The sequence below is a fragment of the Prunus avium genome, chromosome 5 (genome assembly GCF_965620075.1).
Source record: "Prunus avium chromosome 5, drPruAviu1.hap1.1, whole genome shotgun sequence".
NCBI lineage: Eukaryota > Viridiplantae > Streptophyta > Magnoliopsida > Rosales > Rosaceae > Prunus > Prunus avium.
The window spans coordinates 27001783-27017267 of NC_142288.1; positions in this window are offsets into that span (position 1 = coordinate 27001783).

Below are 15485 nucleotides of genomic sequence, written 5' to 3' on the forward strand. Positions count from 1 at the left end.
CTAAATCAGATGTTCTATCAGCAGAAATGACAATACAACTAGAAAAACTACATATCCAACAGGAATTGTTGCTCTCATTCCAAAAGATAAAAACCCAACCTAACGGACATTATATTGGTAAATGCATGAAACAACAAAATTAAAAAAGGTTCAACATGCATTATTCCAACAGGTCCATAGCTACACCACATAAAATGGTTATAAATGCTTCAAGCAACAAACCCTTTATTATGAAGCACGAAATGGATCAAGATTCGCGGGCCCTTGATAGACATTGATGATACCGGCTTCAGCTACCATTTCCAAAATAACACTCTTATTTTCCTCACAGCAGGTCAGGTCGACCGAGCCCAAAATAGATGCAGTGATGCTACTCCTCGCAATGTGGAGGGGCTGCATAAGTTGTCAGTTGACGAGAATTAGCAGCACTGATGATAATATTGATGTTGTACGCATCTAGCTTCTCGTCAACAACAAAAGCTTCATTCCAGTCGTTTTCCTTAAGCAAACCAAAGATTGCACGGACTTGCCACGCCTCATCTACAAAGATGGTTTCCCTTGCAAGGAGCGTCCCTTTTCCAACAAGCATCTCAGCCTCAACCTTTCGACGGCCCTTCCCCTTACGCTTGGCGAGCCTCTTCTCCAATTTCAAATAATTCTTAAGTAAATCAAGGGAGTAATGTGCCATTTGTTAAACATGTAGAAGTGATGCTACTCCTCGTAATGTGGAGGGGCTGCATAAGCTGTCAGTTGACGAGAATTAGCAGCATTGATGATAATATTGATGTTGTATGCATCCAGCTTCCCGTCAACAACAAAAGCTTCCTTCCAGTTGTTTTCCTTAAGCAAACCAAAGATTACACGGACTTGCCACGCCTCATCTACAAAGATGGTTTCCCTTGCAAGGAGCGTCCCTTTTCCAACAAGCATCTCAGCCTCAACCTTTCGACGGCCCTTCCCCTTACGCTTGGCGAGCCTCTTCTCCAATTTCAAATAATTCTTAAGTAAATCAATGGAGTAATGTGCCATTTGTTAAACATGTAGAAATGATGCTACTCCTCGTAATGTGGAGGGGCTGCATAAGCTGTCAGTTGACGAGAATTAGCAGCATTGATGATAATATTGATGTTATATGCATCCAGCTTCCCGTCAACAACAAAAGCTCCCTTCCAGTCGTTTTCCTTAAGCAAACCAAAGATTACACGGACTTGCCACGCCTCATCTACAAAGATGGTTTCCCTTGCAAGGAGCGTCCCTTTTCCAACAAGCATCTCAGCCTCAACCTTTCGACGGCCCTTCCCCTTACGCTTGGCGAGCCTCTTCTCCAATTTCAAATAATTCTTAAGTAAATCAAGGGAGTAATGTGCCATTTGTTAAACATGTAGAAATGATGCTACTCCTCGTAATGTGGAGGGGCTGCATAAGCTGTCAGTTGACGAGAATTAGCAGCATTGATGATAATATTGATGTTGTATGCATCCAGCTTCCCGTCAACAACAAAAGCTCCCTTCCAGTCGTTTTCCTTAAGCAAACCAAAGATTGCACGGACTTGCCACGCCTCATCTACAAAGATGGTTTCCCTTGCAAGGAGCGTCCCTTTTCCAACAAGCATCTCAGCCTCAACTTTTCAAAAGAATACAGGTGTAACTAAAAAGAATAGCTTAGTTTGAGGTTGTGCTACATGAAATCCAGTTTCAGCATGAGTCCAGTAGTTCACTGTAAAATACTGGAGGTCATTGCCTGTCCACCCTCATCCATGCATGCCCGGGCAGGCATCAATATGCACACACAAGAACCATGACCATTATGTTTTTTCAGATTGGTGGGTTTGATTTTTCTTTCATATGGCAGTCTCATGGTATATTGAATAGTGATAGTTTGTATGCATCACCCTTTCTTTTCGCATTTACATGAATTGCTTCATAACACTGGGAAATTAGGTTTGCAACTCCTAATAGCCAAAATTGATTTAAATAGGATTGCAACTTCTTAACATGCATTTTCCCACACTAGTTGCTTTATTGTTTTGTTTTGTCCCAAAATTGAAAAATCAAACATACTCTCTTTTGGTCATTGGTGAATCCTAAGGCAGTTAGGCTTTTGGCCTCAATATGCTTTAGTTATCGTTATTGTGCTGCTCTTTCCTTAATAAGATCTAGTTCTTATTTCTAGTAGAATGGTTTTGTTTCAAACTTATGATTTTGTCTGCACTATGTAGGTTATGTTCTACGAAGGCTTGAAAGATTGTACCTTGCTTATAGTATGTAAGTCTTTAAAATCGAATTCAGAATTTTATGTATGGTGATTTATACTTGGATGTGATCAAAATAAGATTGCAAATACTGGGGGTAAAAGGTATCAGCTTTGTTTTGTGGTTATTCTTAATATTATTTTCAAATGACTTTCAGTTGTCAGTGTAGACCTAAATTTGTCACAAGCATCACATGCATCATAATGTTGTATTAGTGTACCTACTGTTACCTGAACAAAGCTTGGCTTATTAAGTCAGCTGTTGTGCTTATGAACATTGACCTCATGGGTGCACAGACACAAACACCTTTACAAATTTATAGTTTTTTTTCATTGAATCATTTCCCAACATTTTCGTTAATTGTCATTGTCGCATAATGTTGCGTAGATTCAGCTGCACCAAAATGGGTTCAACTGCATCCTCAACTTGTGATACTCGCAAGTGCACGAACCGTTGATAGTTTAGCGTATGTAAGTGCGAGGTCGATTCCACAGGGATTGGTGATTGAATGATCCAATTCAGTTTTCCTACACAAAACATAAATAAAAACAAAAGAAACAAAACAAGAAGAAAGAATGTACATTACAAGAAAAATAAATTACAACTACGAAAACATTAAGGAAATTAAGAGAACTTTGAGGAAGAGAAGAAAGTGTTGAGAACTTTGAGAGGGAGAAGAAAGTATTGAGAACTTGGAGGATTTTGGAAGAACATGTGTTTGAGAGCTTTGAGGATTTTGGAAAGGTTGAGACATGTGTTTGAGAGATTTGGAGACTTTTGGAAGAGAGGAGAGATGTGTTTGAGAAAGAGAAGGGAGGAGTGTTTGGGAACATTGAGAATTTGATGAAGGAATGGAAGAAGTGTTTGGAGAGTGTTTGAGAATATGTAGGCTTTTTGGAGAAGAAAGGAAAGTGGTGTTTGGGAACTTTGTGGATTTTGGAAACTTGGAAAATTTGAGAACGTAGAGACGGGAGGAGAAAGTGTTTGAGAAGTTTGGAGAATGTTTATGAACTTGGAGAATTTGAGAACTTAGGGAAGGGAGAGAAGGGTGTTTGAGAAGTTTAGAGAATTTGATGAAGGAATGGGAGAAGTGTTTGAGAACATGGGGAATTTGGAAGAGAATGGGAATTGTGTTTGGGAACTTTGTGGATTTTGGAAGAGAGAGTGTTTGGAAAATTGGAGAACTTTGAGAACTTTGGAAGGGAAGAGACATGTGTTTGAGGAATTGGAGAATGCTTGGAAGAGAATAGAGAAGTGTTTGGGAAGTGTTTGAAGATTTAGTAAAAGGATCATATTACAACAATTGAGAACTACAAAGGGAAATTAAGAGAATTTGAGGGAGATAAGGGAAGGGAGCTCTAGAGAAGTGCTTGAGAGCTCCCCCCCTTGGGGTGTTATTACAAGCTTAGAGAACTTCCCTATTTATAGGCCTAGGGGAAGTGAAAATCTGAATTCAAAATGGCTAATGCATACAACACTTGTTATATAAAATCTGAAATGGTTGATGCACTTGTATTAGAAAATCTAAATTGGGTGATGCACTTGTATTAGAAAATCTTGAATTGGTTGATGCACTTCACCAATAGATCCCACCAGCAGCCCTAGCTCATCTTCATGTCACCATGACCAAGCTTCCAACCAGAAATGATAGCTCATACCTAGCTCACCATGACCAAGCATCCAACCAGCACATGCTGAGGTCAGCATGACCAGCAACTTCAAGGGCTTACAACTTGGGCTTCTCTTAATCAAATTAGGACTTTAAGCACTCTAAATTGAATTTCAGAATGTCTTCTTTCCAGCCATATGTTATTTGGGCCAATCCAAGGTCGGAGGAAGAAGTTAAGGCCGAAACAAATTGCTAACTCATTTTCCGCGCTGATAAGATCCATCCTGAGCATGGTTCTGTGTTTGCTAGGTAACGGACTCCAGATTTATCCAATGGGGCTGAATTTTGGATATGTTATAGTACACACCAATTGGAGCAACTTTCATGAAGAATGTGGCCTCATCCGAGCTATGTAGGTTGCTGAAACAAAGCTTGCAATATGACCTACGGAACTGGACTGGCAGGGGGCTGTAGCCATAATGAATTTGTCTTTAAGCTCTTCATCAATTCATCCAAATTAGGCCTTAACATGCTTGAATTGCATGAATTATGTTCTCCAAAGCCATCATTGTTACCTAAAGCTCAATTAACTGAAAGATAAACACAAAAAGGATTAAAAGCACAAGTTTAACTCAAAAACATAACCAAATCATAAGCTAGAAGGGTAAGAAATAATATACAATTATGAACCGATCAAATACCCCCAAACCTAGATTTTGCTAGTCCTCGAGCAAAACAACACAAAACAAAGTTAAAAACAAAACTAGAAGTTAACTAAACCACTTTCGTAGGTAACTCGATTGCATTTAGCATATGCAACAAACCTTTAAACCTCTAGGCATCCCTAGTAGGAGGAGTTGTGTCTCCTGAGGGTTTAATAGATACGATACCCACAAACGTTTTTCTAACTCTACAAAACAAAATGGTTAGAAAACTTATTAAATTTGTTAGTCCTTAAGAAAAATAAAAATAAAAATAATTATACAAACAAAAATAAAACCAAAAACCAAAAAATAAATAAATAAAATAAATAAATAAAAACAAAACAAAAGTAAGACTCAAAACAATCTTCCCGAACATTTTCTGAAGAGAAATGACTCATGCACATGACTCAAAAGTTTTTAACAATAAAAACTCAATTTTAGACATTATTCACAAAGCGGCAAAGTTCAAAACATAATATGCTCAAAGTGTAGTAGTGTGATAGCCAAATGCAACAAATTCCCCAATCTTAGTTTTCACACAATTTCAAAAATCATACAAAGCACAAGTTCAACTTCAAATCTCACCAAAGTTGTCCTCTCACAAATGAATCACTCAGAAGAGGGCTATAATGCAACACTCAGTTATAAACATGAGATTAGAGTTAAACCATAAAGACTTAACTCAAAATAGAAAGATGAAGAACTTGCATTAATATGATCTCAAGAAGGATGCCAAACACTTAAAAGCAGAAAATGAATGCAATTCAAACCACATGACATTTAAGATCAATTTAGGTCTTTAGTAAAGGTTGTAATTGGGCCAAGGGAGTAAGGTGAGTAAGAAATGAAAGGTATGGATAATACAAAGTCCAAGGAACTCGCAATGTAAGAGCATAAAATAATTGTTTACAAGACTTCGAATCATCACGATTAGATTTTTTCTTTTACATGATCAAAACTCCTTATACCTTCATTTACATTGATTGATACTCCTTTCCTTTAATTGAACAAACACCAATTTATTTTGAAGGCCCAAAAATGAAATTTCAATCAACCACCACTTAAATTTTCTCTTTTCTTTCACCAATTGTGTGATTTTTTTTTTCTTCGAAATGTAACACCCATTCCCAAACTTAGTATGAAAAACACATCCCAATTAAAGCTCATGAGTTCCTTAGAAAGGTAAATATTTGTTTTTCGGGCTAAGGCGAGGAAATAAAATTGGTAAATGAAAGAAAAGGTTTACATGTAGGCTCAAAATGGTTAACAATGGAAAATCATGCTTAAGCATGCATAAGGTTAGCTTGAAAAGCACAAACGATCCAAAGAGGGCCTTAATATCACTTCTTAAATGTCATGAAATCAAATTGCATAAGAATGAATGACTTTTAAGTGTTCAACCAAATCAATGAATAATGAGATCAAACAACAACTTTGATGACAAGAAAATAAGAGTATGTAAATAACACTCATGAATTGAAGTACAAGGCTCAAAAGCTCACTTTATATGGTTGGTTATATAAGTCTAATTTATGCTTCATACAATTCTTTAGATCATGCAAATTCTTTAATTGGAAAATTATGAAACAAATGGCAAGTTTAAAGAAGGTTTCAAGCATATCATGTTAGAACAATGCCAAATTAAAATTTTTTTTTATTTTTTTTTATTTTTATTTTTTTAATAAAGAAAAAAAAACACTAAAATAAAATGAAATCCAATTTTCATTTAAGTCATGCAAACATTTATCACAATCTCATCAAATGTGTTCGGAAAGTGAATAAAATCAAAATAAAAATAAAAGCAAGACTCAAACAAAATAAAATAAAAATAAAAACAAGCAAAAAAATTAAATTAAATTAAGGGAAAAAAATCAAATTTACATGCTAAACTCCAATACCCCCAAACCTAGAAATGAACATTGTCCTCAATGTTTAAAAATTAGGAACAAGCAATGTCATAGCAAGAAATGAAAGGTACTAAAGTAAATATAAATCACAAAACATACAAGAATTAAAATACACAAATAAAATAATTACAAAAATAAAAATTACAAAACAAACAAACAAACAAACAAAAAATGAAACAGTAAACCCTAATCACACAATTCTGAAACCCAAAAAAATTTGAAGCCCAAAGCCCACAATGAAATTAACCCACCTTGAAACCCAAACAAGGTGAAAAACCGACCCAAAATGAATTCTGAAGCCCACACATTTTATTATTATTATTATTATTTTTAAAAAAAGAAGATAAAACGTGAATTATGAGCGCAAAGTGGGATTTCTGAAAAGAAAGCACGTGGTCCCTAATGTCGTCTCATGGATAGTCACGGGCAGAAAGCAGGAGCCACGTGTCGACGCATAGAGGCGCCGCAGATCCACAAGCGAAAATTACGGGCTCATGGAAAGGCGCGACAACTTTGCTGAACGCGTCCGTTCAGACAAAGCAAGTCGTGACAAATGTGTTGGAAACGGTTGGAAAGTGAGAAGGTTGTGGGACTCGAGGAACGCTGGATATTCAGAAAACGCTTAGACGCTGCAACGGCTAGGGTTTGTTTGTCAAAGACTACATCTATAAGAAGGAAAAAGAAGGGAAAAAAACAAAAAACAAAAAACACACAAACTCAGAAACACAAAAGAGAAAAGAAGCAAGAAAAAGAAAAAAAAAAGTGAGAAATCAAATGGCTTCTTCCTACCCCTTTTCGTTAGATCTCAACCTAGCTCCACCGACTCAGACACGAGGCCAAGCAGTAGCACCAGTATGGATGCCCTACTTTGCCTCCGCACGGGGGCCTGTGACTGTCAATGACTCAATACTCCTGGACAACGATGTTGCCATTGGAGTTTGCAGAAATTTAGTGACTCCCAAAGATATACGTGTGTTCGGGACAAGGGATGACAACCGAGTCACGAGTGATGCCCTGGCACTGAGCGTGCAGAGTACAGCATGTGTCGCAAGTTTGGGTCATCGCCTACTTGCGAAGTCCCATGAGGTAGAGGTGCTTAAAGCTCAGTTGGCGGCGGAGCGAAGTTTGGTTGAAGACTGTCAGAGTGCTATAAAAAGCTTGAAAAGGGAGAGGTCAAGGATTGTGGAGGTGAATCGACACCAGCTAGAAGTATTGCGAGACGAGAATAAAAATCTATCAAAGATGGTAGAGTTGTACTCTCGCGACATGAGAAAGCAACTGGAGGACCTAGACCGACCGGGTAAACGCAAGCAAGCGGATCGCGAGAGTAGTTACGCTCAAGCTAAGATTGCGATCTTTGGGAGCTCAAGTGATGAGCCCCAAGAGGCTGTGCGTGAAGCCCCGGAAGAGGACAGCCAGAGGGCCAAACTCAAAGCTCCTATGGTCGAGACACCGAGCGCCAAGAAGAAATGATTTCAGTTTTTATTTATTATTTAATTTTAAAGTGTATGTGTGTTTTTTTTTTCTTTAATTGGGAAATAAAAACGTTAGCTATCTCAAAGAAACGATTGACCCTAAATGTAAAGAACGACAATCAAACAAAAACACGAAGACCCAAACAAGATTTTTTTTTTTTTATTATTTTATTTTTAGTTAAGTAAATACACAAATAACTGCTTCTTCTTTTAAGAGAAAAACTTAAGGATGACCAGTTAAGGGCCTCAAAAAACACAGCCAGGGGTTCCGGGAAGGTTGGAGGGGTCACAATGGTCCCGCTTAAAACCCTAACTTCTTAGACACCGAAGGTGTCGCCTTAAAGAACTCCTAGACACTGTATAGACTGCGGTTGCTCACTGGAGTTACCAAAAATTTAGCTCCTTCAAAGAATATCCTATGAGTTTTAAATTATACTACCTAATTAAATAAAAAACAAAATAAATAAATAAATAAATAAACTGAAATAAACACGCAATTCAAACAATAATTTAAAAGAAGAGTTGGGATTCTTGCACCAGGTGTCCAAGACGCATCTTTAATTTTGTCTCTTCTTCCAACTACATTATTAAGAAACCAGTCAAACAAGAAGAAAATAATTGAAAATAAAATAAAATAAAATAAAATAAAATAAAAACTGAAAAAGCAAAAACACAAACATCAGAAAACAGGGAGGCAAAAGTAAGTGAAAGTGTAGACATGCTCCCTTTTAAAAAAAAACCGTGCTCGCAATTTGCGCCAGAAATGAAGGGATCCGAGAGAAAAGAGCACAGGATAGCACCCTCGAGATCCGAAGTGCTTTCGGCTCCCTCGTCTGTATAAGTCTATTTAAACTCATCTCGGTGAAGTAGAAGAGTACCCCGCATTTCTTCCTGCAAATTCAGAGAAAAACATCAAAAAATCCAAAAACAAAACAATGGCATCCTCATGCACTCACCTTGATGATCTTAGCCTTGAACTGTCCCTTGCACCACCGAATGCGCAGATAAGGGCTCCTCAAAACCATGTCTTCCCAAACTCCACATATCATCACGGTACGGCCTCAAACTTTGCTGAGGTAATACCGAACTTTTCTGAGGCAATGCCGAACAGAGCAGCGCTGCTTGGAGGCATGATTGGCAGCAAGCTCACACCGACAGATCATCTGCATGTGGCACAGAGGTCTGACAAAGCAGCGGTGGAGGAGTCCAATAATTTAACTGTTCTCCATGCGGTCTCGGCTACCAATTTGGGTATGCGATTGCTGGCGAGAACACGGGAGTGTGCCGCGATGAGCGAGGAAATAACTTCCTTGAAGGCTATGGTGGCGGACTTGCAGAAGCGGCTCTACTGTGCCAATCAGCACGTGGAAGCACTGCAGAGAAAAAATGAGGACCATGTGGAGCTGCTGCAGATTCTGCAAGTAAGAGACAATAGAGGCATGCCATGAAGATGAAGATGAAGATGAAGAAGTTGTTTTTATTTTTAATTTACTTGAATGTTTTTTTTGTTTTTTTTTTGTTTTGTTTTGTTTTTTACTTTTTTTTTTCTTTGTTTGTAAAGTTTGAAACGAAATAAAAATGTGTTTTTAACACTCAGAAATAAACTAACTAACCACACCACGTAAATAAATAAACTAACCTAACAAAACAAAAAAAAAGAACATAAAAGAAAACAAAGAACTTCCAAATTGATTTTTTTTTTTTTTAAATTTATTATTATTTACAACTAACTGACCGCACAAAGAAAAAAAAAAACAACAAAGAAGTTCCAAATTGCAATTTACAAGGAAAATTAAATAAAAACTCAAATTTCAATTTTTTTTTAAACTTTTTAATTTTTTAATTTTTTTTGTTTTTTTATAAAACACACAAATATACAAGCAACTCATGGATGACCAGTTAAGGGCCTCAGAAAACACAGCCAGGGGATCCGGGAAGGTTGGAGGGGTCACAAAGGTCCCACTTAAAACCCAAACTTCTTAGACACCGAAGGTGTCGCCTAAAGAACTCCTAGACACTGTATTGACGGAGACGCTCACTGGAGTTACCACGAGTCAGCTAATATAAAAAATCTTTTTAAATTTTTTTTTAATAAAAGAAATAGAAAATTAAAATTACTAAAATAATAACAAAACAACTAAAGAGAAAAGATTGGAATACTCCCCCTTGAAGCGATTAGGTCGAGCATGGATGCATTTGGAGGTCGCGACTTCTCCCACTGCTCCACACTCCCCATTCTTATGATTGAGGTTGCCATCTCTCTCCATTTTTATTAAGCTATCATAAATTGCTAAAACGAACACAGAAAACTTGAAAAAAGGATTAGGAAATAAAAACTAAAATGAAAAGGAAAATCAACACACATCCAATTCCATGTTTCAAAGCAACAATCACCAATGGGTTGTGTAAGCTGGGACTTAAACCCAGTTCTCTTGCTTGTTGGGCAATTGTCCTTTTCTGTTGGACTACAAACACAACTTGTCCATTAATGTCATTAACTTTAAAACTTGAAATTGTCCAGTTAAGAAAAAAAAAATAAAGTAGGAAAGCCAAATAGAATCAAACAATGTTACCGATCCCCGGCAACGGCGCCAAAAACTTATTGCGTAGATTTAGCTCCACCAAAATGGATTAAGCTGCATCCTCAACTTGTGATACTCGCAAGTGCACGAACCGTTGGTAGTATAGCATATGTAAGTGCGAGGTCGATTCCACAGGGATTGGTGATTGAATGATCCAATTTAGTTTCCCTACACAAAATAGAAACAAAAACAAAGAACATAAAACAAGGAAGAAAGAAATAAGTAACTCAAGCAAATAAGTTCCCAAGTTCAATTTAGATTAATGGATTGATTCTAGCTAAAGTATGATTAAGCCATGGTGTGTGGTCATAACCTTGTGTTCCTAATTCCCTAATTTGATCATTTGTTGTCTAACCTAAAATTAAGCATTAGGAACCCATTAAGCATAGAAGAACATTTTAAACAACCAAGTATGTATCTAATCCCTGTTGTCGAATGTCCATACATACTCTTCCTATTCATAGTTCAATTCGAATTAAAGCATGGTGTATACTCTTAATTCAAACCAAGATAGCTAACATGCAAGCCTAAATGGTGATCAATCATTCAAACTAGCATATTAACTTATAAGCATAATGAATAAGAACAAAAACCATAATTGAAACTTGGAAACTAATTCAACTTGAAAACTTAAGAAAAGAATTTACATAACAAAGAAAAATAAATTACAACTAAGAAAACATTAAGGAAACTAAGAGAACTTTGAGGAAGAAAGGAAGTGTTTGAGAACTTTGAGGAGGGAGAAGAAAGTGTTTGGGAACTTTAGAGAATTTTGGAAGAACATGTGTTTGAGAGCTTTGAGGATTTTGGAAGGGAATGTGTTTAAGACATGGGGAATTTGGAAGAGAGTGTTTGAGAACTTGGAGGATTTGGAGAAGAAAGTAGAGAGGTGTTTTGAGAGCTTTGTGGATTTTGGAAGAGAGTGTTTAGGAACTTTGAGAATTTGGAAGAGAGTGGTTGAGAACTTGGAGGATGTTTGTGAACTTGGAGAATTTGAGAACTTAGGGAAGGAAGAGAAATGTGTTTGTGAAGTGTTTGAGACATGGAGACTTTTGGAAGAGAAGGGAAGTAGAGAGATGTTTGAGAACTTTGAGGATTTTGGAAGAACATGTGTTTGAAAGCTTTAGAGAATTAGAAGAAGAGAAAGGAAAAGTGTTTGATATTTAGTACAAAGAAAATTTAATAGAATGATCTTATTACAACAATTGAGAACTACAAAGGGAAACTAAGAGAATTTGAGGGAGAGAAGGGAAGGGAGCTCTAGAGAAGTGTTTGAGAGCTCCCCCCCCTTGGGGTGTTATTACAAGCTTAGAGAACTTCCCTATTTATAGGCCTAGGGGAAGTGAAAATCAGAATTCAATAAGACTAATGCATACAACACTTGAATTATAAAATCTGAAATGGTTGATGCACTTGTATTAGAAAATCTGAAATGGGTGATGCACTTGTATTAGAAAATCTTGAATTGGTTGATGCACTTCACCACTAAATCCCACCAGCAGCCCTAGCTCATCTTCATGTCACCATGACCAAGCTTCCAACCAGCACATGCTGAGGTCAGCATGACCAGCAACTTCAAGGGCTTACAACTTGGGCTTATCTTAATCAAATTAGGACTTTAAGCACTCTAAATTGAAGTTCAGAATGTCTTCTTTCCAGCCATATGTTATTTGGGCCAATCCAAGGTCGGAGGAAGAAGTTAAGGCCGAAAAAAATTGCTAACTCATTTTCCGCGCTGATAAGATCCATCCTGAGCATGGTTCTGTGTTTGCTAGGTAACGGACTCCAGATTTATCCAATGGGGCTGAATTTTGGATATGTTATAGTACACACCAATTGGAGCAACTTTCATGAAGAATGTGGCCTCATCCGAGCTATGTAGGTTGCTGAAACAAAGCTTGCAATATGACCTACGGAACTGGACTGGCAGGGGGCTGTAGCCATAATGAATTTGTCTTTAAGCTCTTCATCAATTCATCCAAATTAGGCCTTAACATGCTTGAATTGCATGAATTATTTTCTCCAAAGCCATCATTGTTACCTAAAGCTCAATTAACTGAAAGATAAACACAAAAAGGATTAAAAGCACAAGTTTAACTCAAAAACATAACCAGGGGATCCGGGAAGGTTGGAGGGGTCACAAAGGTCCCACTTAAAACCCAAACTTCTTAGACACCGAAGGTGTCGCCTAAAGAACTCCTAGACACTGTATTGACGGAGACGCTCACTGGAGTTACCACGAGTCAGCTAATATAAAAAATCTTTTTAAATTTTTTTTTAATAAAAGAAATAGAAAATTAAAATTACTAAAATAATAACAAAACAACTAAAGAGAAAAGATTGGAATACTCCCCCTTGAAGCGATTAGGTCGAGCATGGATGCATTTGGAGGTCGCGACTTCTCCCACTGCTCCACACTCCCCATTCTTATGATTGAGGTTGCCATCTCTCTCCATTTTTATTAAGCTATCATAAATTGCTAAAACGAACACAGAAAACTTGAAAAAAGGATTAGGAAATAAAAACTAAAATGAAAAGGAAAATCAACACACATCCAATTCCATGTTTCAAAGCAACAATCACCAATGGGTTGTGTAAGCTGGGACTTAAACCCAGTTCTCTTGCTTGTTGGGCAATTGTCCTTTTCTGTTGGACTACAAACACAACTTGTCCATTAATGTCATTAACTTTAAAACTTGAAATTGTCCAGTTAAGAAAAAAAAAATAAAGTAGGAAAGCCAAATAGAATCAAACAATGTTACCGATCCCCGGCAACGGCGCCAAAAACTTATTGCGTAGATTTAGCTCCACCAAAATGGATTAAGCTGCATCCTCAACTTGTGATACTCGCAAGTGCACGAACCGTTGGTAGTATAGCATATGTAAGTGCGAGGTCGATTCCACAGGGATTGGTGATTGAATGATCCAATTTAGTTTCCCTACACAAAATAGAAACAAAAACAAAGAACATAAAACAAGGAAGAAAGAAATAAGTAACTCAAGCAAATAAGTTCCCAAGTTCAATTTAGATTAATGGATTGATTCTAGCTAAAGTATGATTAAGCCATGGTGTGTGGTCATAACCTTGTGTTCCTAATTCCCTAATTTGATCATTTGTTGTCTAACCTAAAATTAAGCATTAGGAACCCATTAAGCATAGAAGAACATTTTAAACAACCAAGTATGTATCTAATCCCTGTTGTCGAATGTCCATACATACTCTTCCTATTCATAGTTCAATTCGAATTAAAGCATGGTGTATACTCTTAATTCAAACCAAGATAGCTAACATGCAAGCCTAAATGGTGATCAATCATTCAAACTAGCATATTAACTTATAAGCATAATGAATAAGAACAAAAACCATAATTGAAACTTGGAAACTAATTCAACTTGAAAACTTAAGAAAAGAATTTACATAACAAAGAAAAATAAATTACAACTAAGAAAACATTAAGGAAACTAAGAGAACTTTGAGGAAGAAAGGAAGTGTTTGAGAACTTTGAGGAGGGAGAAGAAAGTGTTTGGGAACTTTAGAGAATTTTGGAAGAACATGTGTTTGAGAGCTTTGAGGATTTTGGAAGGGAATGTGTTTAAGACATGGGGAATTTGGAAGAGAGTGTTTGAGAACTTGGAGGATTTGGAGAAGAAAGTAGAGAGGTGTTTTGAGAGCTTTGTGGATTTTGGAAGAGAGTGTTTAGGAACTTTGAGAATTTGGAAGAGAGTGGTTGAGAACTTGGAGGATGTTTGTGAACTTGGAGAATTTGAGAACTTAGGGAAGGAAGAGAAATGTGTTTGTGAAGTGTTTGAGACATGGAGACTTTTGGAAGAGAAGGGAAGTAGAGAGATGTTTGAGAACTTTGAGGATTTTGGAAGAACATGTGTTTGAAAGCTTTAGAGAATTAGAAGAAGAGAAAGGAAAAGTGTTTGATATTTAGTACAAAGAAAATTTAATAGAATGATCTTATTACAACAATTGAGAACTACAAAGGGAAACTAAGAGAATTTGAGGGAGAGAAGGGAAGGGAGCTCTAGAGAAGTGTTTGAGAGCTCCCCCCCCTTGGGGTGTTATTACAAGCTTAGAGAACTTCCCTATTTATAGGCCTAGGGGAAGTGAAAATCAGAATTCAATAAGACTAATGCATACAACACTTGAATTATAAAATCTGAAATGGTTGATGCACTTGTATTAGAAAATCTGAAATGGGTGATGCACTTGTATTAGAAAATCTTGAATTGGTTGATGCACTTCACCACTAAATCCCACCAGCAGCCCTAGCTCATCTTCATGTCACCATGACCAAGCTTCCAACCAGCACATGCTGAGGTCAGCATGACCAGCAACTTCAAGGGCTTACAACTTGGGCTTATCTTAATCAAATTAGGACTTTAAGCACTCTAAATTGAAGTTCAGAATGTCTTCTTTCCAGCCATATGTTATTTGGGCCAATCCAAGGTCGGAGGAAGAAGTTAAGGCCGAAAAAAATTGCTAACTCATTTTCCGCGCTGATAAGATCCATCCTGAGCATGGTTCTGTGTTTGCTAGGTAACGGACTCCAGATTTATCCAATGGGGCTGAATTTTGGATATGTTATAGTACACACCAATTGGAGCAACTTTCATGAAGAATGTGGCCTCATCCGAGCTATGTAGGTTGCTGAAACAAAGCTTGCAATATGACCTACGGAACTGGACTGGCAGGGGGCTGTAGCCATAATGAATTTGTCTTTAAGCTCTTCATCAATTCATCCAAATTAGGCCTTAACATGCTTGAATTGCATGAATTATTTTCTCCAAAGCCATCATTGTTACCTAAAGCTCAATTAACTGAAAGATAAACACAAAAAGGATTAAAAGCACAAGTTTAACTCAAAAACATAACCAGGGGATCCGGGAAGGTTGGAGGGGTCACAAAGGTCCCACTTAAAACCCAAACTTCTTAGACACCGAAGGTGTC